This window comes from Bison bison, unplaced genomic scaffold (genome assembly GCF_000754665.1).
Source record: "Bison bison bison isolate TAMUID 2011002044 unplaced genomic scaffold, Bison_UMD1.0 scf7180017864291, whole genome shotgun sequence".
Lineage (NCBI taxonomy): Eukaryota > Metazoa > Chordata > Mammalia > Artiodactyla > Bovidae > Bison > Bison bison.
The window spans coordinates 10756862-10783706 of record NW_011494863.1 but is presented as its reverse complement, the minus strand read 5'-3'; the positions used below and the strand labels follow the sequence as shown (position 1 = coordinate 10783706).

The 26845-nt window shown below is 50.9% G+C and overlaps 1 protein-coding gene and 1 long non-coding RNA gene across 4 annotated transcripts in view; one reads left to right on the top strand and one right to left on the bottom strand.

Annotated features, from left to right (window-relative positions):
- Nucleotides 1-10912: 10912 nt before the first annotated feature.
- The window catches only part of LOC104996298, a 21812-nt gene continuing 5879 nt past the window's right edge, over nt 10913-26845 (bottom strand). Inside the window, exons 2-3 of the long non-coding RNA XR_826171.1 lie at nt 17806-17940; nt 10913-14010 (exon numbers count right to left, since the gene is read on the bottom strand). This is a non-coding gene — a long non-coding RNA (uncharacterized LOC104996298). The remainder of the gene's footprint in view (nt 14011-17805; nt 17941-26845) is intronic.
- The window catches only part of IL17B (interleukin 17B), a 32803-nt gene continuing 26670 nt past the window's right edge, over nt 20713-26845 (top strand). For all 3 annotated transcript variants that reach the window (XM_010850530.1, XM_010850529.1, XM_010850531.1), the window contains exon 1: nt 20713-21452. The gene's annotated coding sequence lies outside the window, so the exon portion shown is untranslated. The remainder of the gene's footprint in view (nt 21453-26845) is intronic.

Below are 26845 nucleotides of genomic sequence, written 5' to 3'. Positions count from 1 at the left end.
GAGAGTGATGAGGGGTGGGCCGCCCCGGGGCCGAGATCCAAGAGAATGCCGCTGCGCCAGAGGCCCTTGTGAAAGTTTTTCCTGACAGCAGTGAGGCTGAAAATCCCCAGGCCTCCGCCTTCGTGGACTGACGAGGTCAAGGCTCCCTTGCGCTGGGATCCCGCTCTCTGCCGCCCTCTTCTGGGCGTCCGTCGCCGGCGGGCGCAGAGGGGAGCAGGCCTCGCACCGCACCCCACCCTCTTCGCTGGGTTTAGGGGGACGCTTTCCAAGGCCTAGGATCCGAGTTTATTGTCTCTTCGATGCTTATTGCAGGTCTGACACTCGCTGGATGCCAGGAAGAGAAAATGAATGTATACATTGGCTCGCTGCTCGAAGGGGAAACTGAGGCCCAGGTGGGGGAACCCAGTGAGCTGGTTGCTCATACAGAATGCAGACTATCAAGTGCCCAAGGCTTGCCCTCCCGTAGCTTCATGGATACGGGGAGGCGGGCGAGTCCCTGCCCTTTCCTACTCAGCATGAACCTTTCTCAGCTCACTGGCTGGGCTGTCCTACTAATTGGAGCAACTGGGCCAGACTGGGGAAGTGGGCGGTGAGGAGAAGAACGCAGCCTGCCTCTTCCGGGCGCCCAGGCCAGTCCTACAGCGACTTTGCTGAGCTGGCGGCCCACGCCCGGGTGCACAATGATGCTGACACAGACACACCCGGGAGCCTGAGGGTATGTGTGTGTGTGTGTTGGGGGAGGGGGAACCTAGGCGCGTCCACCCCACCCACTGCCTCTGCTATGGAGTCATTATCCCTCGGGGTAGAGGGAAACACCGAGAGGCCGAGTTGCCAATGGCCACTCCAGGTGTCCAAGCCTCTCCCACCAGACCCAGGAGCTCCCCAGGAGGGCTCGTTTGCTCTCACGGGCTGCCCTGGGCGTGTCCCTCCAGTGAGACAGGGCCACCTGGTTCCCAGCCTTGGGCTCCCAGAGATAGCCCACTCGCTTCTTTACTAGTTACTCAGTGCAGCAACGTGGGAAGCACAGAGAAGCAGAAAGAAAGCAAAACCACCTGCGGCACCAACCAGTGATCAGCCCCACTCCCCAAATAGGTCCATTCACTCTGCTGTTGCCGGAGTCTAAATGGATTCCTCCCCGTCCACCTTCTCCAGGACTGAACCTCTCCTTCCTGACCTCTCTGGGCAGCCTCACCCAGTCCACCAGCCACTGTCACTTGAACCCAGATTGTCCCCACCTCAAGGATAGGCCTCTGTGGCCTCCCTCCTGTTTTGTCCCTTCCCCCATTATGCCTGCCTCCATGATGGCCCAGGGGCCCTGTGGGGCCGTAGGGTCTAAGATCTCATTTCTAAGTGAGATGACTGGGTCAGCCACTCTTCTGCTGTGAAACCTGCCCTGGGTCCCAGGCAGACAAGAGAAGTTCTCAGATAGATTAGCTTGGCCTTCAAGGCTCCACCAATCCTGCCTAAGGCCCCCCCAGCCATTATTCCTTCCCTCTATAGGAATGTTTAGTTTCCTTTTTGCGCTGGCTTCCCCTGATGTTTTGTGATCTAAGTGAGCAGGAGCTGCGTCCACTTTATTTCTATGTCCCCAGTGCTTAGTTGAGGGCCTGGCACGGTTGTGGCCTCTCAGTAAATGTTCACCGGAAGGAACGTAACTGATTGGGGTTAGTAATAATAAGAAGCTTTTAGTCAGCATGTATTATGTCCAGGCATTGTGCTGTATGCATTACAAGAATTGCTCGTTGTCCTTAGAACTACTTTCTTAGATGATGGTATTATTTTCTTTACTTATTTATATTTTGGCTGCACAGCTTGTGGGATCTTAGTTCCCCCACCAGGATTTGAACCCAGGCCTTTGACAGTGACAGCACAGAGTCCTAACCACTGGACTACCAGGGAATTCCCCAAGGTGATACTATTATAATATTCATTTTCCAGATGAGAGAACTGAGGCTGAGAGATACTAAGTGATTTGATCAAAGTTACATTCAGGATTCCACCCAAGCCCGTGACCTGCTGGCCTAGACTGTTGGGTTTGTCTGCTCCTGCCTTGTAAGCACATTGGCTTCCTACTCCCTTTTCCCACACTCCTTCGTCTGGGCCCAAAGGCTCTTCCATTCCGCCTTCTCTTCAGGCTCAGCCCCAGGGCCTCGGCAGTGCAGGGTGAGGCTCTGAGGAATGGTTCTGTAGCGAACAGGAACACCTCTGTCAGAGGTCTCGACAAGATCCAACAGGTCAATTTTAGGTCCTGAAACAAGTTTCCGACATGAGCTTGAACTGATGCAGCACTGGAGAGATCTGGCCTGGGAATCTCAGTCCAGGCACAATTCCAGACTCTGTGTGACTCTGGGCAATGAGTTTAGCCACGCTGGGCCTCAGCTTCCACATTTGTACAATGGGCATGAGAATATACACTTCACAGTGTCTGGGAAGATGATCTGTAAGCTGGCACGGGAAGGCACTTCATAAACTACAAAACTGCTAATGGAGGATGAGGGGCTAGTGTTGCCTTGTGGGACTGGGATTGTCAGTGGCCTAGTTTAGAGGCTGGGAGAAGGGAGAGGCAGGCCAGATGCTGCCCAGACACAGGTTTTTCTGGTTAGGATGTGCACAGGGGGTGGAGGGAGAAGTAAAAAAGGGGCTGGTGAAGGTGGCAGGGCCTCTGTCGGGAGCTGCTGGGGATCCCAGAAGAGATGCTGAGTCACTCCCCTCTTCACTTTCCTTCTCTTTTTAACGTCTTAATTGCCTTTTTCTGCTTACAAAAGCAGTGTATGCCTGTTGTATAAAGTTCAAACAACACCAAACTAATAAAGGTAGTTTCCTGTTCATGCTCCCCAGCTGTAAATGCTGTTGACATTTTGGTGTATGTTCTTCCAGATTTTTCTTTTGATAAATAAATAGATAGGAATTTCTATATTAGTACAAAGTCATTTTCCCTGAAGATAATTCAAAGCAGGGCAGAACTAGAGATTGTGTAGTCCTTCTCATACCCTTCTCAGAATCAGTCACTATTAACAGCTCTGTAGGTATCTCCTTGAACTTTGTATGAGCATTTATATCCATAAGAGGGCATGAATGAGGAGAGGCAGTAACGATTATAGACACAACAGCCAAGACTGCCAGGGTACAAGTCCCAGTCCTAACAGTTACCAGCTGGGTGCCCATGGGAAAGGCATCTAACCTCTCTGAGCTTCATTGTCTTTCTCTGTAAGGTGAGAATAATGATAGCACCTTCTTCAAAGTGTGATGGAGAGAATGAAATGAAATAAAGCATGCAGTGCTCAGCATAATACCTCAGTGAAGATTACTATTGCTGTTGACACACCTAAAGAGAGTCATTTTCTCTCCTAGGAAATTAGGATCATACCATGCATACTGCCCTGTTTGGTTTGGAGGCAGAATTATGTGGAAAGATTAGTCACAGGGATCCTGAAATTTACACTGAAGACACGAAGTCTTGCATTTAGAGTCAAAGCATTGGTTGCATAAATGTAGGATGGAAGAAACCTAGATTTCCCAAGCTGAGTCACAGCTACCTCTGTGATGTGGCTGTGATGTGGGCTTGCATCAGATGTTGAGCTTTCCAAACAAAGGAGGTGATGGGTTTTCTGTAGCCTGGGCTTGTTGTCCACCTGAGGCTTCTGATCCCTTGAAGGTTTTTGCAGGCCTTTCCACATACATCCAGCTTCCTTCATGGTAACTTCTGCTTTAAATGTCTACAACTTCTCCCTCCCAATCTCACCTCCTTGGAGCCTCCTTGTCTTCTTATCTTCCCAGACTCAGGGAAGGTACCAAAATCTGCCGATTTGCTCAAGCCAGACCCAGGAATGGTGGGGGCATGCTTTATGAGGGTCCCTCCATCCTGCAATAGCAAGGAGAGATAAGAAAGCCTTTCTCAGTGATCAGTGCAAAGAAATAGAGAAAAACAATAAAATGGGAAAGACTAGAGATCTCTTCAAGAAAATCAGAGATACCAAGGGAACATTTCATGCAAAGATGGGCACAATAAAGGACAGAAATGGTATGGACCTAATAGAAGGAGAACATATTAAGAAGAGGTGGCAACAATACACAGAACTATACAAAAAAGATCTTCAAGACCCAGATAATCACGATGGTGTGATCACTTACCTAGAGCCAGACATCCTGGAATGTGAAGTCAAGAGGGCCTAAGGAAGCATCACTAGGAACAAAGCTAGTGGAAGTAATGGAATTCCAGCTGAGCTGTTTCAAATCCTGAAATATGATGCTGTGAAAGTGCTGCACTCAATATGCCAGCAAATTTGGAAAACTCAGCAGTGGCCACAGGACTGGAAAAAGTCAGTTTTCATTCCAATCCCAAAGAAAGGCAATGCCAAAAAATGCTCAAACTATTGCACAATTGCACTCATCTCACACGCTAGTAAAGTAATGCTCAAAATTCTCCAAGCCAGGCTTCAACAGTACATGAACCATGAAATACCAGATGTTCAAGCTGGATTTAGAAAAGGCAGAGGACCCAGAGATCAAATTGCCAACATCTGCTGGATGATCAAAAAAGCAAGAGAGTTCCAGAAAAACATCTACTTCTGCTTTATTGACTATTCCAAAGCCTTTGCCTGTGTGGATCCCAACACACTGTGGAAAATTCTGAAAGAGATAGGAATACCAGATCACCTGACCTGCCTCCTAAGAAATCTATATGCAGGTCAAGAAGCAACAGTTAGAACTGGACATGGAACAACAGACTAGCTCCAAATCGGGAAAGGAGTACATCAAGGCTGTATATTGTCACCCTGCTTATTTGCCTTATATGCGGAGTACATCATGAGAAATGCCAGGCTGGATGCAGCACAAGCTGGAATCAAGATTGTCGGGAGAAATATCAATAACCTCAGATATGCAGATGACACCAACCTTATGGCAGAAAGCGAAGAACTAAAGAGCCTCTTGATGAAAGTGAAAGAGGAGAGTGAAAACTAAGAAAACTAAGGAGAGTGAAAACAACATTCAGAAAACTAAGATCATGCCATCTGGTCCCATCACTTCATGGCAAATAGAGGAGGAAACAATGGAAACAGTGACAGACTTTATTTTGGGGGGCTCCAAAATCTGCCTCCTTCTCTATGGTCTGACAAATCTCCCCTGTGTGTCTCTTGTAAGAGCAGATGGTGACTGCAGCCATGAAATTAAAAGATGCTTGCTCCTTGGAAGAAAAGTTACGAGCAAACTAGACAGCATATTAAAAAGCAGAGGCATTACTTTTCCAACAAAGGTCCATTTAGTCAAAGCTATGGTTTTTCCCGTAGTCATGTATGGATCTGAGAGTTGGACTATAAAGAAAGCTGAGCACCAAAGAATTGATCCTTTTGAACTGTGGTGTTGAAGACTCTTTAGAGTCCCTTGGACTGCAAGGATATCCAACCAGTTCATCCTAAAGGAAATCAGCCCTGAATATTCATTGGAATGACTGATGCTGAAGCTGAAACTCCAATACTTTGGCCACCTGGTGCAAAGAACTGACTCATTTGAAAAGACCCTGATGCTGGGAAAGATTGAAGGCAGGAGAAGAGGATGACAGGGGATGAGATGGTTGGATTGCAACACCAACTCGATGGACATGAGTTTGAGTAAGCTCGGGGAGTTGGTGATGGACAGGGAGGCCTGACTTGCTGCAGTCCATGGGGTCCCAAAGAGTCAGACAAGACTGTGGGACTGAACTGAACTGAACTCTGTCCTGCCTCCGATCCTTCCAGAGTCCAGTGGACCCTTGCTCACATACATACCTACCTCCCTTCACCTCCCTCCTCTGTCAATGTGCAGTCCTTCTGCCACCCCAGAGCTAGAGCCCCATTTTAAAGTTTACTTTGATCTTATCGGATAGGCATTGTGATGGATTGAATGGTGGCACACCAAAAGGTAATTCCACACAGTAATTCCTGCAATCTGTGAATGTGACCTCATTTGGAAAAGGGATCTTTACAGATGTCATTAAGTTAAGGATCTCGAGATAAAAAGATTATACTGGATTATTCAGGTGGGCCCTGATTCAATGATAAATGCTCTTACAAGAGACAAACAGGGGAGATTTGTCAGACCACAGAGAAGGAGGCAGAGCAGAGCAGAGTGACATAGCCATGAGCCAAGGAATGCTCCGAGTCCCCAGAAAATGGAAGAAGCAAGAGCAAACTCCCCTAGGATCTTAAGAGGGAACCTGGCCTTGCCAACACCTTGATTATAGATTTCTGGTCTCTAGAACTATGAGAGAATACATTTCTATTGTTTTAAGTCACCTAGTTTATCATAATTTGTTATGGCAGCTACAAGAAACTAACACAGGTAAAGTTTTCAGATCATTCAAATGTCAAAACAAAACAACATAATACGTAAATATGAGAAGTCTTGCTTTTCTAAGTAACCATTCTTTATTAAGTTCTTTTGTATTTTTCTAGTATTTCTCTATGCAGATATAAGGAAACATGAGAGGGGAATACATTTTGATTCCCTTCCCTGGTTTGAGTGATCTTTTCAAATGTATACCTGACTATATCACTCACTGCACTTAGATGGGACCCAGACTATCCACTCAGCCTGGCCCTGTGTTCCCCAGCCACGTCTTATACACCCTCCTTCACTCTAGGCTGTAGCCTTCCTGGTCTCCTTCTGCCTGAGCCTTTTTTTTTTTAATTAACTAATTAATTAATTCAGTGGTGCTGGGTCTTAGTTGTGGCACACAGGATCTAGGATCTTTGATCTTAGCTACAGCGTGTGGAATCTAGTTCTTGGACCAGTAATTGAATCTTGGACCCCCTACATTGGGATCCCAAAGTCTCAGCCACTGGACCATCAGAGAAGTCCCTCACCTCAGAGTCTTGACACCCATCCTTGTTCCTGCCTGACCCCCACCCCCTTCCACCTCAGTGTCTTCTGCTCATCAGATCTCTACTTAAATATCAGCCCCATCCCAGCCCCCAGGGCCCTCCCCCACCTTCCAATTTAAAACAGCTCTCCTAATCCTGCCACTTCTCATTGTACCACTGTCCATTTTCTTCCTTGAATTTGTCACAATAGAAAATTAAAGATGTGGTGGCTGATTTGTTTGTGTCTCTCTCCTGCTCCAGATTGTAAATTCATGGAGCTGAGATTTGTTTTAATCACCCTTCCATCCTGGGCACCAGAAACAGTGCTTGGCATGTGGTAGGTTCTCTGTAAACATTTGTTGAATACATAAATTAGTACTAAAGGCCAACCACTTTCTGGAAACTGTGCCATGCATTAAAGAAAGGGCCTAAAGTAGTGAGTACTGCTATTTTCTTGGAGATGGTTGATTGTTTTTATTAGGCTCTCAAAGGACGTCCTGGACCCCAAAGAAGGGGTCTTGATTGTGCAGGCATGGAAACAAACTTAAATTCAGTCTCAGAGGCCCACTGGGAGCCCTGGGCATGTTTGTCTTGGAGGAGAAGAAAGAAGCCAAAGCCACTGTTTGTACATCTCTGTGTCAACTACAAATTGGCACTTACCAAGAGCATCACCAAGGACTGAACAACAAAGGCATTTGCCATCTGCCTCTACCGAAATTAAACTCATGCTGCTACAGCTATTGACCTTCAACAGTCCCTGAGGGAGTTGAGGGTAGAGAGAGACACTCTGTGCTCCAGGGAATCTGGTGGGACAGGTCTTGAAACAGATTTTATGATCTCAATCCTTGCATCTCCTCACATTTAAAGAAGCACTAAATCTCTTCATGGTGACATCAGATCCTTATGACTAACAAAAAAAACTCATTGTAAAATGAGTATTTCTTGGTATTGAACTCCCCCCTGACCAAGACCCTGTATATTGGCCTTCCCCCACTGCCGCTTTGGAGCAGTCTCTCAGAGCTGAGATGCTGCCTCCCAGGCTGCATCCTCATTTTGCCCCAAATAAAACTTCACTCACAACTCTCAAGTTGTGCATCTTTTTTAGCTCACATCTGTGGGCAGCAAAGGAGCTAGGGAAAATGACAGAGCTTTTACTCCAAGAGAAGGACTTCCTAACGATCCCTGCTGATCAAGGACGTGGCCTGGCTGGTAAGATGGTGAGGTCCTTGTCACTGGAGGTGTACAAATTGATGTGCATGCCCATCTGTCAGAAATTGCGGCATGAGCAGGCCAAGGAAACAGTTTTGGGATTTCAGAGTGGTATATGGATTAAGGCAAAGGGGACAGTTTCTAAATTAATATAGCTATATTTCTTCCAGGCTCCCACAGACTGGAGTGCAACCAACATGGCTCTTGATGTCCCCAAAGTGAGGCCACTTGGGTGCCATCCCCATATTTTACATAGAAGGAGCAAATTCAGACCAATCCCCTTCCTGCCGGGTTGATTTTCATTTTGCCTGCTTCCGTGACCTGGAGTGGGGCTGTCTAGGTCTGAAATGCCCAGACAGGCCTGAGTCCCCTCTTCTGGCCACTCTCCTTTCACAGCAAGGAGATTAGCTTGCACAGGCTGCCAGTCAGGCCCGTAGGACTCCTGGAGGCATGCAACCTTCCTTGGACTAGACTGTCTTCCTCTCGGCTTCTGGCTGGATCCCTCAGAGTCAGAGCAGTCCTTTTCACCTCCCTTGTCTGCATCCTCGGACCATGTGTTAGTCGCTCGTGTCCGACTCTTTGCGACCCCATGGACTGTAGCCCACCAGGCTCCTTTGTCCATGGGATTCTCCAGGCAAGAATACTGGAGTGGGTTGCCATTTCCTTCTCCAAAAAGCATCCTCAGACCATAGCCTGTAGCAATTTTGGAGTGCCCTTCTTAAAACAAGGATCAAGTGAGATCATGAGAGGAGAACTGTTTTGAGATGCAGCGTGCATATGTGCTAAGTCACTTCAGCCGTGTCTCACTTTACGACCGCATGGACTGTAGCCCACCAGGCTCCTCTGTCCCTGGGATTCTCCAGGCAAGAATATTGGAGGGGGTTGCCATGCTCTCCTCTAGGGAGATCTTCCCCACCCAGGGATGAAACCCACGTCTCTTCTGTCTCCTGCATTGGTAGACGGGTTGTTGACCACTAGCGTCACCTGGGAAACCCCCTTTTGAGATGCAGAATCCTATGCAAATATGTTAGATAATGGTCATTGATAATAACAACAAAAAGTCCTTCTAAGTTAGCCTGTCTTTCCAGGTTGGGCCACAAGAGGGCACCGCCTCCTTCTTGCGTGCGTCACGCCGCCTTCTTGGACACGCCCCCAGGAGGCACCTGGTCCCGGCTGCCCTGTCAGTAAAAGGAGGTGCCGGTTCTCACTGCTGGAAGATCTGTCACCGGACTTGTCAGGGGGTGCCAATTCCTGCTTCCCACAGGACAGAGGCCCATGGCTTGTCTGGGCATGTCGGGACGTATTTGAGAGAGTGTTAACACGTTATGGCTGTGTTCAGAAGTGGTCTCGACGCTAAAATTCTGGAAGAGGAGCGCGAGACCTCACACCTGTGTGTGTGTGTGTGTGTGTGTGTGTGTGTGTGAGCGAGTCCTTCTCACAAGGCGGAGTTCTCTGGTTGTCTCGTTCACTGCTGTGTCCCCAGCAGCAGGCGCATACGGACGCCCAGTCAAGAAGGCTGGCAGAGGTAAATGGAGAGGACACAGCTTTGCTGGACATTTGCTGTTGCTCCCACCCACCCCTCCATCCACTCCGGGGAAATCTCAAACCACGGAGCAGAACCCGCCTGTGGGAGTCAGGAAGCTGCATCTTAGCGATAATTCCCCAGGGGTGTGAGGGAACGTTCTAGAAGGACTTCAGCAGGACCAGGCCCATGAGTTTGGAGAGGCCCCAGTGACTGATGCTCCAAAGCTGAACAAGAACAGGGTGTGTCGTTGGGGCGTGGAGTGTGGTGGACGGCTGGGTGGTGGCGGGGGAGCTCTCCCTCTGGCCTGCCTCTTCCTCGTCCCTGTGGCTCCCCAGCTGCTGCCATGGGCCTTGTGGGACCTTGGGCTCCTTTGCAGCGCGGCGCAGGCATGCAGGCCTTGTTTTGGGCCTCAAAGGAGCATCGAGGGGAGGCCCTGGGCATCTGGGAATCAGCAGGTAGGAAGTCATGTTGATTTTTTTCCCCCTCAGAATGTATCGGAGTTTGGAGGGTCAGTGCCAAAGGTAGAGAAGTGTGTTTAAAATGTCCGCACAGTTGGGCATGATGCCTGTGGTGCAGCTGATATTGTATTCACTCTGATTCCTGGCACCGTGTGAGGTGTGATTTCAGAGTCTGTCTCGCCTCCTCCACTTGGTCAGTCACACCTTTTGGGACTGAAGGGGAGAGGCTGCTGTGCGGCCAGGCTCCTCAGCCTGCGCCTTGGCCCCTGCCCGAGGGGACCTCACCTTGTGGGACGTTCTGCCTCCCCTCCCTCTTTGGTGGGTGTTCTCAGACACAGCCTGGCACCTTCCTGGAGCTTCTGATGTGGGTCCTGGTTGTTGTGTAGCTGGCCCCTGGAAATGTCCAGCAGTGTGAAGTCACCTTAGGGTTACCTCAACTGGGGCTGTGCTGTGGGCTGGATTGTGTCCCCCCACTGTGTTCATGATGAACGTCTTAACCCCCAGTACCTTAGACTCTGACGATACTTGGCGGTAGGTCTTTAAAGAAATAATTCATGTTAAATGAGACCTGAGGGTGGGCCCTAATCCAACAGGACTGATTTCCTTGTCTGAAGAGATTAAGACACTGACATGCACAGACTGAAGACATGGGGAGAACACAGCTGTCTACAAGACAGAGAGGCCTCGGAGGAAGCCAGCCCACCAACACCTTGCTCTTAGACTTGCAGAGTCTACAGCTATGATACAATAACATTCTATTGCTTAAGCCGCCCAGGCTGTCGCACTTTGTTACGGATGCCCTAGTGAACTAATACAGGCTGTTAGGCTGCCTTCACCTCCCCTCCCCTCCTCTCATGTTCCCAAAAGACACAGGACACAAGTCAAGAGTCTCACACTTTATTATTAGTCACAGAACACAGGAGGGACCACTTGGGTCTCACTGAAGGTTTGTTTTACCATCTGCCCCAGGGGAAGCCACAGGAGACAGCTCTACCAGCCAGACCAGGCCAAATGGGAGAGAGGGGGCAAGGGCAGGTGACAAGTATAAACCCAGACTTGATTTGACTCAGTCTTACAACTTGTCAGCTGTGTGATGTTAGACAAGTCTTTTAACGTCTGTGTCTTGGCTGCCTCACCTGTGAAGTGGAATAAGTGATAGAACCTATCTCACTGAGTTGGTGTGAAGATTGAATGGGACAACGCTTGTGAAAGTGTTTAACACAGTGCCTGGTAAGTTGCAAATACTCAGTAAGTGGAAGCTATTATTATCATTTGGAGCAAATCAGATTTCTTCATGGTCAGGCCAGCTCCAGTCTCTGAGGAGGAGAGGAATGGGAATCTGATACTTTGTAAATTGTCTGCAGCATGGCCTGTTAAGAGAGACAGCCTGATACATAAGTGGAAGCCACCTGGTCCCTGGGAACATGGCTACTAGACCCCAAAGTAAGGATCCTGGGGTCATGGCACCTCCTGTCTCTACAAACTCCATAAAAAGCACTAGGAAGACTTTGTGAAAAGTTCTAGTATTACACCTGGACCACATCAGGTCTCTGGCATTCAGCCAGCATTTTCTGCATCTATTCAGATGTCTTCCTTTTATTTTTTATTTTTGTAGTTTTTACTTTTGGCCGAGTCACTGAACTCGGAACAGATCCTGGCTCTGCCTAATGCTATCTGGGTGACCAGGGGCTGGTCACTTCACCTCTCTGAACTTCACCATCTCACTGACCTTCAGGAGTTTTGAGGACAAAGCCAGGTAATGTGAGTTAAATTAAACTGTAAATGATGGAGACATCATTGGTAATGAAATGATGGATGGGTCTTAAGCTGGTTCAGAAGGAGTCTGTGTGTGTGTGTGTAGGACAGCCCAATGTTCCTGGGTTCTCCAGGGTTGTGGCAGGCGTCACCACAAGAGGGCAGTCTGAGCTCTTTTGTCTTCTCTACCTTGATGAAAAATTACAAAATTTTTCTGTGGTATTCCAAATCGAACTAAAACTTACAGATTTTGTTTATGTTAACTGATCTAGTGAACTTTTAAAATAAATTCTCATATATTTATTTGTTTATCACTAATGTGGATTTGATATTGTGACCCCACCGGCACCACTGCTTGGCATGCTGGAAAGTGAGATGGGGGTTGGGGGAGGTGGAAAGACACACAAGCTTTATGGTGTCCTGGTTCAACCACTGCTCAACTGAGTGTCTGGACAAATTTCCCAAGAGTAGGACAGAGGTGAAGTTCCCATTCCAGCCTCACAGGATGTTGCGAAATGGACAAAATGGAAAGAAAAGCAATTTAAAGGTCAAGAACACAGTCCTCAAGTCCTCTTACCTCCAGTGCATGGCCTTCCACGTGACCTCATGCCGTGCTTGAGCCCAAGTCCCGCGGGGGCAACTTGGGGTGGGAAGGAGGCGAATCCAGCTGTTAAACCATGACCTCAAGAACAGTATTTCCAGGAATCCCCATCTTAGCATCTAAGGGATTCCTGGGAAAACTGGACCGTGAGGACAAGGTGAGAGAGTGGCCTTCAGCACCAAGGCCCTGCCATATCCCTAAGGACCAGCTGGGGTTTTCTTCTGCATCCAGCCCCATCTGCAGAAGCCAGTGTGGCCACCATGTCTGGCGGGATGTGGATGATTGCTTCAGGGGAGGGGGTAGTGACTGGAACTTCAGTGGCCCTGGAAAGTACCTTCCTGTAGTCAGAGGCCATGTTGTCAACCAGAAGTCATCTGGTAACACCCCACCCCCCGCTTCAGTTGCCATGGATTGTGTGTATTCCTGAGTCTCCAGCCAGAGGGAGGGTTCTACTCGAAACCACCTGGACAGTTCTGGTTCCCAGTCTCTGTTTGGCACCTTCCTTACTGGTGACCTCCAGCAACTCACTTAACCTCAGTCTTCCCCAATTATAAAATGGGATGGTATAGGACCTACTTGAAAGGTGAGATAAATACAATGGTGGGAGGCGGGAAGAAGAGGAAGGAAGTCTATAGGATTACTGGAAAATGTCTCAGTCTGTCTTTGCTAAAAGTGACCCAGGATGTAAGGACAAGACTAGAATAGGATTTATTATGTTCTCCTCCTGCTCCCCCAATCCCAGGTTCCCAAGTCACACGCAGTGGGTAAGAACATGAATCTGAAGGCAGACAGATTAGGTTCCAAGCCCAGCTCAACATAATTTATGTGTGACCTTGGGCAAGTTGCTTACCTGAGCCTCAGTTTTCTCATCTGGAAAATGGGTCAATAAAATCCGCCTCCCAAGCTTGTAGGGAGGTTAAATAAAATTGTGCTTAGCCCAGTGGTTTTCCTCTGCTATTTCTGACTAGTCTGAAGCCCCTGAAAGGGATCAGATATTTGGGAGATGCTTGGATTAGTTTAGGCAACACCTCAAAGAGTAAAGAGCTGGACTCAGAGCCCAGGACCTTGTCTTTAGTCTGAAAGATTTTTTAGGAATTGACCAGTTCACAAATGATGAAGTGTTTCAGCTTTGGATCAATAGCAGCTCTCTAGGACTTAGCATTAAGAAGGATTCTGAAGCCGCATCTGAATGCTTTAAGAAAGGATACCTTGACTGATTAGCCATGTCTGCCATGGGCTCAGGAGAAAGCAGAGTCAGGGTACTGGGTAATGGCCACCACTGAATGCTCCAAAATCTCATATTACAGATGAACAAACTGCGGTGCACAGAGCAGTCAGGACTTGCCCAGAATCATGAAGCAGATAGTGACACAGATGGGACTCAAGTCCAGTGCTTCCTCAGCGGACATTCTGGAGAATGGAAACACTCCCGTCCTTCCTGGTGCCTGCAGGCACCACACCACTTACCACTTCTGGTGACGGCTGCAGAACAACTTCTCCCTTCCCGAGCTACAGTGCTTCATCTCAGACTCCCAACTGACCAGAGATGCAGCACTGCACCTCAGGCTGGGAGACAGGACGCCATACCGCTCTGCACCAGGGGCTGAAGACAGGGAGTCCACCCTAGGCAGGAGAAGGGGCATTAGAGGGGCCTCGGCTCCTCCCTCCAGCTCCTGCCCTGGAGGCTGCTGCAGCTACCCTGGGTGTGCTTCCTGTCCTCAGCCTGGCATTTGAGCCCTCTGGGACCAAGCTTCACCCTTCCTTTTCTTTTTAAACAGTTTCATTGAGATATAATCCTCCTATTCAAATTACACAATGAAATGGTTTTTTAGTTCAGTCACAGAGTGGTGAGTTGGGTTTCCCTGATGGCTTAGTGGGAAAGAATCTGCCTGCAGTGCAGGAGATGCAGGAGATGAGGGTTTCATCCCTGGGTTGGGAAGATCCACCAGAGGAAGAAATGGCAAACCACTCCGGTATTCTTGCCTGGAAAATTCCATGGATGGAAGAGAGCCTGGCGGGCTACAGTCCATGGGGTCACAAAGAGTTGCACACGACTGAGCGTGAATCCAACAACACAGAGTGTCACAAGCATCACTACAGTTGAACATTTCATCATCCCAAAGAACCCTCTACCGCCCCACCACCCCTCACCCTGGGTGATGGTCTACCTTTTTGACTCCATACCTCATCTTTATGCTTGGTGTATCCCAGCCAAATGGCACATTCATGGTACTTTATATCATCAAACATTTGCTTCAGCCTCCCACCTGGCTTCCCTTGCTTCTGCTCCCGCCAACTTCCCACCCATCCTTCCCAGCCATCCTCTCAGAATGATTTCTCAAAATGCAAATGTGCCCATATTTCTCCTGGGTTTAAAATGGGGAAAGGTCTCCTTCTGGCTGAATTCTAAAACCCTTACAAAAGGCTATAGGCCTGCGCTATCTAGCCCAGCTGAGCTGTCCCTCTTGGGCCCTTGCCCTCTTTTGCCACTCCTCCAGGGAGTCCTGTGCCCACCACCTTGGGGCCCCCAGGAACCGTGTTACTCCCTCTCACTCCCCTGCCCATCTCTTCTTGGTGGGATGAGTCTCTACTTAAATGGCCACTTTTCCTGTGAAGCCCTCTTTGACTTTTTCAGACATCAGAATTCCCTGGTCCACATCCTTTGCCCTCTTTCCCTCTTTTTTAAAAGTTTAGTTATTTGATTGCATTAGGTCTTAGTTTCGGCACGTGCAGTCTTCATGCGGTGCGTGGTTGTGGCATGAGAGCTCAGCTGTTCGGTGGCATGTGGGATCTTAGTTCCCCGAGCAGGAATTGAACCTGAGTGCCCTGCTTTGCAGGGCAGATTCTCCACTACTGAACCACCAGGGAAGTCTTCTCTGCCCTCTTTCTCATCCTTTATTGCATTGTGATGGTAGATGCTTAATATGTGTTGTCCGAGTGAATGAATCATGTTCTTCAGCCACATTCTCTCCAGTGTCAGAGCTCTTTGCCTCTGGGTCTGACTGGGGTAGAACTCCAGTTCCCTGAGGACAGCACCCATGTGTGTTTGTGGTGGGGATCCCTGGGCCTTGTGAAGCCCTTTGTACATAGTGAGGGACCCCAGGGAGTGCTGCTGGTAGATGACTGAATGGCCATGTAGATCATTCATTTTCCTCTTAAGACCTGCTTAGGTGGGAACCTCTGAGTGAGCAGGCAGAGCCCTGTACCCCCTTCTCCTGTCCCGCCAAGATCTCAGGGCAGCCCTCCTACACTGCTGGTACCACTGTGATGGCCTCAATGCTGGATGACATGTACTTTCAGGGATGTCTAAAGGGCGGAGGGGGCCGGCAGCCTTTTCTCAAGGCTGGGAGAGAGCAGGAAAGCACTCACATCCTTCAAAAATTAGTGTCTCTTATGCCTCGGATGGAAATCTGACATCAGGCCCCAAACTGCAGAGTGTTTTCCTTTGGTCTGCCACTTGGGGCAGGTCAGCCCCTCTATGGGGTATTCCCACCCAAAGAACTGCCTTCCTCTAGTATGAGTAGGAACTTCTTCCAAACTGCATTTGGCTGGGGAGTGATTCCAACAACAGGACCCAGCCTGGGGGTCCTGGACAGCCCACAGTCTTTCTACTCCACTCTCGGACTGCTCCCACTAGTTCTGCAAGAGGAGATGCCTGGCCTGGCCAACGTGGAGTTTTCAGTAAGAAGCAGGGAGGGTCGTCCCCCAGAAATGAGCCTTTGCTGTTGGGAGGCCAGCTGATAGGCCAGCCCCTGCATTCCTCCGTGCGGGACTCTTTCCAAAGCTCTTTCACCTGACCACTTTTGGCTTCTCGCAATTTTGCTGCATATGTGGCCTGAGCACAGACTTTGGAAAACACAGTGACCCAGGCTGTTCCCTGTCAGTTTGCTTCCAGTCCTTCTGTTTTCCAGGGGGAAAGAGCCTCGGTTTGGTGCTATCATGTCTCTGACACTTTTCAGGCTCCTGTTTATCTCCCTCAAGTCCAGGACCTTGCAAGCCATTGCTCAAGGGGAAAGAGTAAGAGCACCGCTGCATATTTACTGGCTCTCTTATCTTTATTATCTCCTAATTATGGACAGTGTTTAGTTTCCTATTTTAGGTATTAAAAAAGACTCATCTTAAAATTTAAAATCTTATGATTGTTTGCAGATATGGCAAAAGTTAAAAAGGGGGCATCTGAGGGAAAAAAAGGGGGGGTGGCATCTGAGTGCCTGCCATTTGAAAAACTGCCCCTCCATGTTTAATCTGCAGAACAGCTGTGCGGTGGTCAGGGGAGGCTTATCATTGCACATGGCGAGCCAGGAAGGGGAGGAGACGGTTCCAGGGTCACAGCCCTGCTTGCACTAGGGGAATTGGTGGCTATTTCCAGCACACCCCGTTGGGCTCAGAGTATTGCCGCAAAGATAGCAGCTCTCCTGGGTGCAGAGACAGGAAATGGATGAGAGGCAGTCCCACGCTCCTGTGGGAAACTCTGACACAGGGCCAGAGGTTGAGGCCTTTGACCAGGGGAAGGTATTTGCTTCCGTATCCTCTGTGGCTGTAGGTTGCCTGGTTCTGTTCCTTTGTCTCTAGAAAGACCACAGTGACGCTGATGGTAAAAAGAACGATCATGTTTTGAATGTTTTCATTGTGCTAATCCCCATGCATCTCAAGGTTCCATGAGAAGGGGATTTTCTAAGGGCACAGAGCTAGGAGCCCAGCTTGGGTTCCTATCAGAACAGCCACTTCAGGATCATGACTTTTAACCTCCGTGCTGAACATTTCCTCCCCTGACTACTATACCAGTCTATCAGGGTTGAGGACAGGGTCTAACCATTTCATCCATCCATTTAGCAAACCAAATGCGTCTTCCACATGCCGAGGGGACAGGCCTGAATCTGATATGGTCCTTACCTTGGAGGAGTGCAGTCAGGCTGAGATGGAAGGATAAATGCCCTTGGTGAGCTGAATAGGGCACAGACCCAAGTGGCCTGAGAGAGAGCCCAGAGAGGACTGCTGAAGGCTTAGGTTCCTCCTCCCTGGGGGAGCTAGGAGGGCTTCCTGGAGAAGAAGGTGGTGCAGCTGGATTGGGAGGAGGGCAGAGGTGCAGGAAAGATGTCATTCTGCCACTCTCTGGCTCCAGGAACTCCTCCCTTGAGTTTTGCATCCTTGCTGGGAGGCAGACAGAGCTGGCCTTGACCCCATTTCTCTTTCAAATGAGGCCCCACTGAGAAGGGGGTCTATAGCTCTCCTGTTCCACTTACTCCACAAGAGGCCTCTCCTTGCTCTGGGTCCCCAGTCAGGAGATGGGTCCCACTAGGGAGACTCAAGTAGTGTGATCCCTTCTCACAAGCACCTGTCACTGCCTCCCTGTTTCCCATTCCATCAAAAGAGGCCATCGAACAGGTGGCCTCACAGTCTTACCTGGCAGAATCTTACCTGGTGCTGGCTGTCCACATCCTCCTACTCCCGGAGGACGGACTGTTTTTTCTTCCCTGTTCCCCACTGTCTTCAGGAAATGTCTCTTGGCCCCGGGGGGCAGCCTGTGTCTTCTGTCGGGAAGCTCTGGGGAGCCTGGGAAGGAGAAAATAAACACTGGCTGTCTGGATTTTCTCGCCAGGCCTGAGCGAGGAGACCTTCCTGGCTCCTTCCCTTATATGGCCAGGCTGCTCTGGGCTGGGAGCCTGCCGCTAAGTGCCCCCACCCCCCGCCGTCTCTGTGGGCGGGGGGCCACCACTGGTCACCTGGGACTCTGGTGCTGCAGAGGCTGGGCAGGGCTCAAGACGGAGGGCAGGACCCAGGACATGTCCCTGTGGGCCCTGCACAAACTGGCCAGCTATTGTGGCTCTGGGCTGCTTAGGGTGAAGCAGGTCGGGGGGGCAGGGGGAAGGGATCCACCTGGTTATGACTTAACCCCCAGTGTGACCCTGGCTGAGCCCTTTCACTCTCCAGGCCCCTGTGTTGAATAAGCATAGGGGAAATAAGAATTAGTCCTCACAGTCAGTCTCATGAGGTGGGAGCTTTTGTATTTTCCATCTTACAGGTGGGAAAACAGGCTTCAAAAGACTAAGACCACAGCTATCCAGTTAAAAGGAGAGCAAGGCAGGATTTGAACTCAGGGATGTCTAACTTCAGGGTCTGTGTTCTGAATGGGCTGATTGCTAAGGCTCCTCTTGGTGATAATTTCAACTGCTCACACATGCCATATGGAAAAGGGATTCTGCTGGAGCTGCTCCCCAGGAAGATCGGGGGGGGTCCCAGTGCTCAGTGATCTGGCCAAAAGTTGACTGTTCCATTAAGCCACGCGGGCAGAGGCTGCAAGTCATTCCCGAGCACCACACATAGGGCCTGGTGCAGACTCAGGGCTCAGGACAGGAGGGCTATGGGATCACTCAATGAATGAAGCTCAGTAGTCACATCTGTAATATGGGCACAATGTCCTAACTCCCTGGCACATTCTGAGGATCAAATAAAACAACGGATGAGAAAGCATAGAGATGCCACTTTTATGATGGCGTCCTCTCAGTTCACAGATATCGTCTCCCCTCTGAAGTGCCTGTGTCTCAGCCCCAGGGCATTGTCTCCTAAGTGACTGGTTCTTGCTCAGTCCAGCTGTGGACCGAGATTTGGGGGTAGATCTGCTCGGGGTCTGGCAGCAGTGACCGGGTGACCGTGGGAGAGGTTGCTGGAGGGGAGGGAGGGAAGGGAGGTGGGGCTGGTTTGCTGGAAACAGCTCAGAAATGAGCCTCGCATAAGCACGAACATCCTGTGTGCTCTTGAGCTAGCCCTGGAACCTCCCTCAGCCCATCCATCATCATGGCATTCTTTGGGACCCAGGCCCCCTTCCCGGGGCCCGGGGGCGGGGTGAGGGGACCCAGGAGGCCGACCTGTCAGCATGGCCGAGAGACCGCAGCTGGCTGCTCTGCAGGCCTGCTCAGTGTCGGAGCCGACAGCATGGGGGAGGAGGCGCCTGCAGCCCTCCTAATCCAATTTGTTTGGACCCAGTCTCCGAGGTTCATTTGCTAGTGAATGAGGGCCAGGTGTGTGCGCTGTGCTGGGGCGCACGTTTGCACGCACGTGTGCGGTGTGCAGAGGTAAACAGGTGTGCTGTGTTATATAACCCAGGCCTGGGGCACCCTGTGTCTTTGGCATATCAGCTCCTTCTCGGAGTCTTGCTTCCTCTGTTCACTTCCAAGTCTTCCTCTTTTTTCATCTTTGTGAGATCTGAGTGGAGTCCCTTCCCCACCCTGGGCCTCAGTTTCTCCACCTGTCTTATGGAGCTGGTCCCTAACCCTGCCTGCTCCACGAACAGCTGTAAGCGTGGGAAGAACATGATGGATGGTGAACACAACCGCGTGGGTTTCTAGAGCTTCACAGTGTTCCAAGCACTGTGAGTCCGCACACACACCTGACCCTCTCAGAGCCCTGAGAGCTGCTTCTGTTATCAGAGGCTGACAACCCGAAAGCCCAGCATCTACCTGCTTTCAGAATCCGACCCCGTTTACTCCTTTCCAGGGAAGATGACCACCATCCTTACAGCTCCCTCAAGTCCTTTGGTTTTGGTAGCATGCAGGCTCTGTGTTTGTTGGTTTGTAGGGAGCATGGGATGGGGGTGGATTCTTGGCTCCTGGTGGATTTTCCCTTCCTTGGTTCCATTTCTTTTCACCTACAACCCCAACCCAACAGCCCTGACTTGTCCTCAGCCCGTCAGTCAACAGGGCCTTCCTTGTTAACACTTCCCATTCTGAGGCCTGCTTTCATGGTCATTCTGAGGATGGGATGGGGAGTTTATTGCCGGCGTGGTGTAGAGGGGAGGATGTGGGTGCCAGTGGGTGGGGAGGGGTGGCACTCACAGTTCTGTGTCCTGGAAACCCACTGCCTGCCCTCCTCGGGTCCTCAGGAGGCCCTTCTCTGTCAGTGTGAGGGTTGAAAAGGGGTGGTTCCCACCAGCCAGTGCCCTTGCCTGAAAGGAACAAGGTTGCCCCCATCAGAGAATGTTGGGTTGCCTGTGGGTCCTGACCAGGCTGCTGGGCTCCGAGGGATTGAGGATGAGCCTGTGCTGCTGCTGGGTCCTTAGATGCCTCAGGCTGAGTCTGCTGGGATATTCCAGGCCTCAAGGCGTCTGTCCTTCTGTCCCTGCTGCTGCTGCTAAGTCGCTTCAGTTGTGTCCGACTCTGTGCAACCCCAAAGACGGCAGCCCACCAGGCTCCGCCGTCCCTGCGATTCTCCAGGCAACAACACTGGAGTGGGCTGCCGTTTCCTTCTCCAATGCATGAAAGTGAAAAGTGAAAGTGAAGTCGCTCAGTCGTGTCTGACTCTTAGCGACCCCATGGACTGCAGCCCACCAGGCTCCTCCATCCGTGGGATTTTCCAGGCAAGAGTACTGGAGTGGGGTGCCATTGCCTTCTCCGCCTTCCACCCCTAGGCTGCCATTCTCTGCAATGCTTGCCCGGCTTTCAAAGGGGGTCTTCTGAGGAGCTCTAGGCTCCAAGAGCAAGAGGGGCTGCCTATCCTTTTCAGTGCACCAAGACCCCATTTGCAGAAGTGTGGGTTTGGAAGGAAATTTCCGAGAGGCCCCGGTGACCAATGCCCCCACCTCTAGACTCACCCAGGGATAAGGAGCCATTTAGGAGTAGATGGAAATTTGTCGTTAACGCAGTAGCCAAGACTGAAGGGACAGCCCTGGGGCCACCTGTGACCACTTCCAGCTGCACAAGGCTTGCAGCCTGCAAAATGCTCCCCCCATAGCTTTGGAAATGCTCAAAACCCCTGCCAGAGGTAGGAGTGACTTCCTTGCTTATTGAGGTTCCAAGAGGCTCTGCAGTGTACTCAGGTCAACGCCTGGTGAGTATCAGAGGTCAGCTTGACCCCTGGGCTGTTCACTCTCAACCCAGCTCTCCCCTGAGCTTGGGCCACAGTCGGCTGGATGACCACAAAACAGAGCTCACGTCGTCATAGATGTTGCAAAAGGCCCTGTGCCCTCTCCTGGTCTTGCTCATTTCCAAGAAGTCCGAGGGGCTGGGAACAGGCCACATCTGCAAGCCAGATGGCACTATTCTGGGAGACGGCTGAGGTCGGGGCCCCATGTGAGTACACCCCCACCACCCCACGCCAGTCTTCTCTGAGGGGCTTCCTTACCCACAGCTCCCCTTCCTCGGCTCCCTCACCCAGGTACAAGTCCTCTGGCCTGTGTTCTCCTTGGGTTCCAGGGCCCTAGGGTTTCCGGCATATGTCTGGGGAGAATTGAGAAGACGCTAGCCCTGGAGCCCGGCAGACCTCTGTTTGAATTCTCACCCGTAGCACTTTCTAGCTGTGTGATCTCGAGCTGGTGGCTTTGCATCTCTGGACTTTGGCTTGTTTGTGAAGGTCAAATGAGGTGGATGTCAAGTGCAAGCGCAGTTGCTGGCACATTGTAAGCCACAATGAGCAGCGGCAGCTTCCATTATGAGCCCACAGTGAGACACAGGCACGGGAGCAAGAGAAGCAGGAAGGATGAGGGCAAAGGTCCAACGTGGCATCTAGAGAAGATGTGGAAGCTGGGGTGGGAGCTACCGTGTAGGGCCCCTTCCCATGTCCCCTCCACCGTGCAGCTTCTCTGGGCCTGTGTTCCCAGAGCACCCTCCCACCCCCTTGACAGCCCAGCTGAGTTCACCAGCCTCACACGCTCCCCACTTCCTCCCCAGGGAAGGTTGCTGCCTGGGACTTTTGAGCAAGGCCTGGGAATGCAGTCTGAGGCTAACACAAGATGAAGCAGGAGAAAGGGAAGACAGGGAAGGAAAGGAGCCCAGCCCCACGGCCTACAATCCCAAGCCCAGCCTTGAGTAGCTTGGGCTCTGGGAGGCTGGGGGAAGAGACCAGGGTCCCCGAGACTCCCCATCACCCTGACTTTCCAGTGTGAACAGACTGGCAGGACAGTGACAGTGGTGAGAGCCACCACCCACCTACCGCACTGGGACATGCCGTAATCGTAACAGTGGCCTGTACGTGTTACAGGTGACACACTGGGGGTCTTCCATGTGCTCCACACTTGCTAAGGGCTTTATTTTACACAGGCTTTTCTCATCCTCACCATTGCTTATGAGTCAGGTACCATTTTTATCCTGTTTTGTAGATGAGGAAACAAGCTTTCACGAGTTATAGCAGTCCCTTGAGGTCACATGGTTAGTAGGCGTCAAAATCAGGGTTGCCAGCTAGCTTGTGTTTTTCAAGCTCCCCTGTAAGACCAGACTATTCATGGAGACAGCCTGAGTCAGTGAGTCAGTGTCTTAGGACATTCCGTCAAATGTGTGTTATGGAAAGCATCCTTATGGAAAGGGGGCTGTGAGCAGAGAGCACATTTTCAGTGTAAGTGAAGGCTCTGTCAGCACTGGCAACGTGTGTCTCTGGAAACAGGGGACTTCCCACAGCATTTCTCCCTTGTATGCGGTCTATTTGAAGAAAATTCCATGATAAAGGAGTTAGTTCTCCTTTCTCTCCTGTCTACTTTGCAAAGAACTGAGACCTCCAGGGTTCCAGTTTGCTGGGCTGGGTGATGTTTTCTGGAGAATACAAAGGTTGGTTTCTTCTGGAAGGTTTTGGAAGGGAAGAGCAGCAGGTTAGGTACCGGGTCTCCTGTAGGCATGTTGTGTGATTGTGGGCCTCACTATGATGTGGGGAAAGGACTGGACTCTGGCATCCAGAGTCCTCCTGGGGTCACAAAAAGGGAGATGGTTTGGTTCCGCTCCCGCCCCCACCATTAAGGAATGCATAGATCTCCTTGGGCTGAAAGGCACAGGGCTGCAAGGGGAGAGGCTGGAATTCCCCTTGCCCCCGTCTTACCCCATGCTCAGCCCAAGGTGGGCCCCAGGGACCTGGGCCTCAGGATTTTCTGCACCAGGACACGAAGTCTCAGAGCATTAGCGCTGGAGGCTCCCTAGTCGTGTTCCCACAGTTCAGATGAGGAAACTGAGGTGTGGAGAGGAGAAGCAACAAGCTTAAAGTGATGCAGCCCATCAGAGGCCCAGCTGGGACTGACCCCTTCCACTCACTGAAGAATCCTAATCTGTCAGATTTTAACAAAGGGGCCCTGGGAGGGAGGTGGGGGAGAGGGGGGCCTTTATGTTCCTTTGGCTTTGAAGATGGAATAATCATGACTTCCTTTTCTAAATATCTTTTGGCCCTTTCTAGAACCAGATGGCGGATGTTTGGAATTTATGTTGTAAATAGAGTTTAAGAAGGGTGTGGGGGGGTGCAGATGTGTTACTTTCTCCAACCACCAAAAACAAGATCTGCCGGAGGGATGAGGGGGAGGGGGAAGGGGAGCTGACTGAGAGGAGATCTGGGGAGAAGGGAGAAGTGAGGGGGAAGGAAGAGAGGAGGAGAGGGAGAGAAAAAAGGAAGAGAGATTGATGGAGTGAGAGTGAGAGCAAGACAGAGAGAGGAGGAGGGAGGGAAGAGACAGCAATGGGTGAAGAGGGAGGAAGACAGAGGGCAGGTGGGCAAGGGAGATGGGAGAGGGCTCCCTGGATGCAGGCTCAGACAGGCTCCATCTTGAGTTCAGGAGCAAACCCTAGAGTTTTCTAAAAATAGTTCCGCCTTTCCCCCAGTGGGGCTGGCAGTGGGGACCCAGAGAGGCACGCTTGCCCTTTTATGGTAAGAAAAATCCAGATCCTCCAAGGGAGCTGGGCTGGAGCCTGTAGATCTGGATGAAACCCAGTCCTGGGGTCTGGGGTGGGACCCGGCTGGATGGAGGTTGTGATCTGGTGGGGTTTCCTGGCCTGGGTAGCCCCACCCTCTGTGAAGAAAGAGCTGAGGAGGCCACCCTGGGGTCCTGGAGTGCAAGGGTTCCTAGAGACATCTGTTCCACTCCATCTCCCCTTTGGATAGAAGAAGAAACCAAGTCTCAGAGAAGGGTGGAAGAGTGTGGGCTCCCTGTGTGGGGAGTGTTAAGTGTCGAGTGAGTCAGTGCCTAGGTCCACATGAGATTGGCTCGTGTGCCTGTCATCCTGGAAGGCAGTGTGGTCAGTGAAAGCGCTGGTCTGAGTGTCAGGAGACCTAAGGCCCACTGCCACGTGACTTGCTGTGTGACTTTGCGTAGTCTGTGGAAGCTCTCTGGTCTCAGATCTCTCACTGGATTGATCATAAAAGCCTTCCCAGTTTTTTGCTTCTCTGGGAATTCCAAGGCTGGAAAGCAAAGCTAGGGCATAGAGGATGCTGCTCCCAGCAGAGGGGGATCTGCAGGCTACTGTTTTTTTCTGCTGTTCCTGGCCTACTTCTGTACCAAAGCAAAAGCTAAGATGGCTTGAGAGAGCGGGGAGGCACTCAGGAGACTGAGGCAGGTCATGGATGAAATCTCTGACCATCCAAGCTGGTTGGGTCCAGCCCCTCACCAGGCACATTGAGGTCAGAGAAGACCCTACCTCAGGTCATATTCAAGGTCATGTGGTGAGTTAGGGCAGAGCCAGAAACAGAACCTAGGGCTTCCCCTCCAGCCTTGGGCTCTCTCATCTGTAGGAGTTCCCTATCTGCAGCAGCTGACAATTCTGAGGACCGTGTCTGGCCAGGGAAAGCACCCTCCTGGGCAGAGCTCCCAGGACTGAAGCTGTGACACTATCCTCTGACTACCTCCTGGAGACAGTTATATCCTGGCAGGGCACCTGCCTTTTCTTTGTCTCCCTCCTTGGTGGGGAGACCATACCATAGCCTCCATCTCTGGCTAGAAGGCAGGGAAGAGGCAAAGAAAGATGCATAGGGCTGGGTGGCCTCTCTGGCAGTCTGACCTTAGGCAAGTCTCCTTCCATCGTGGACCTCAGGTCCTGCATCTGTAACGCGAGGAGATGGTTTTGATGCACTTAAGGGTCCCTGTTGGCTCTAATAGGACTTTTATGCTATGAGTTTAGGATTCAACACGAGGAGTGTTTACTAAGCATCTCCCAGGATCACCAGGGTGAATGAGATGGATTTAGTAGTACTCTGTAGCTTTACAGTCCCTTAAGGCCAGGCCCCAGTGTCCAATAGTCTCAGAAGAACTGATCCTGATACCATCTGTCCTTCTGGGAAACTTGGCTGATTCTCTGACCCCAGCTTGAACCCAGAGCTGAAGTAACTCTGGTCTTGAGTGTCCAGGAATGCCTGCTGGTCTCATTATCCCCTTGATTTTGCCCTCCCCGTTGCCCTCTCCCATGTGGAGTCCACCTCCCCAGGCCCATCTGGGTCCCTTCCCTCTCTGCTCTGCAGCCCCATCTCTCCACCCTGGTCTTCCTGTGATTCTGCCCAACAAGGATGCTTGCTTTCCTCTCCCAGCCTCCTGTGACAGCCTCTCCCTCCCCCCAGTAAGGGGAAAGGAAAGAAAAGGGGACAAAAATAAAGCATTTTGTTCTAAATTGGAATCTTCCCTGTGACCCTCCTGGAATTTCCATGCAGTCTCTGTGGGGCGTGTGAACAGGGCCCCCAGGGATGCTGGCCCCCTCTGCCTCATTCCTGCTGGACAGATTGTTCCCTGGGGACCTGATCTCACAACCAGGCTCCAGGTCTGTCTGGTCAAGCCTAGTGCTCTCTGAAAAGGGCAGAAGGCAGCAGAGGGGTGGAAGGAAGTGGGAGGAAAGGGTGGGGGGTGTCCCTAGAGGCCCCTATGTGAAGTCAGGGCAGAACTGATGTCATGCCCAGCTGGGAATCTGACATTCAAGCAGCAGGGGCGGTTCAGCCCCACAAGACTGTCCCAGGGCCATTAGGGCTGTAATGTGAAGTCTCAGGCTGCTGGTGGGAAAAGCCATGAGGTCCAACCTCCTCTAATGCTGAGTTCTAGAGTGTCCCTGCTAAGCTCACATACCTCTCTGGTGACAGGAAGGTCACTGCTTCCCAATCACCTCATCTCTCTGTGGACAGACTGTTGAAGACTTCTTCCTAATATCCTGCAGATACTTGCCTCTCTGGGGCTGCATGCCCTGTGTTTTCAGGCTGCAAAGAACAAATTCCTGATCCCCAGAAAGCTCTTCAAATCTCAAAGATGATGACTGCAGCCCTCGGGCTTCCTAACCCCCCAGTCTCATATTTGACATCTCAGAGTCAACAGTGCCCAAATTCCCAGGTCTCTCTCCTCCCCTGGGGCTCTTGGTCTGATGGTATTTTGGGGGAGGGTACAAATCTCCCTCCCAGGAACACTTCTTCCATCTTCTGGAGCTGTGGTTTCTGGTGATCAAAGCCACTTCATGACCAGATCTTCACCACTTAGCCAGCCTCAAATCATACAGGGTCTTGACCCACTCTTGGTTCCAGCCAAGTGGAACCAACAGCAAACCACTTGTTTGCTGTTCTTCTGAAAATGTTTTTCTAGTCCTGCCTCCCCACCTTTGCAGGCAGAACCCCCCTGGGGTGCCGTCTTCTCTCACCTCTGTCTGTCCAAAGTGTGCCCCTGCTACTCTGACCACCCCTACCCCAGGTTTTTCTTCCCTGAGAGTCTGAGTGTCCACTGTCATACAAGGGGTGACGGGAGCTGTCCTAC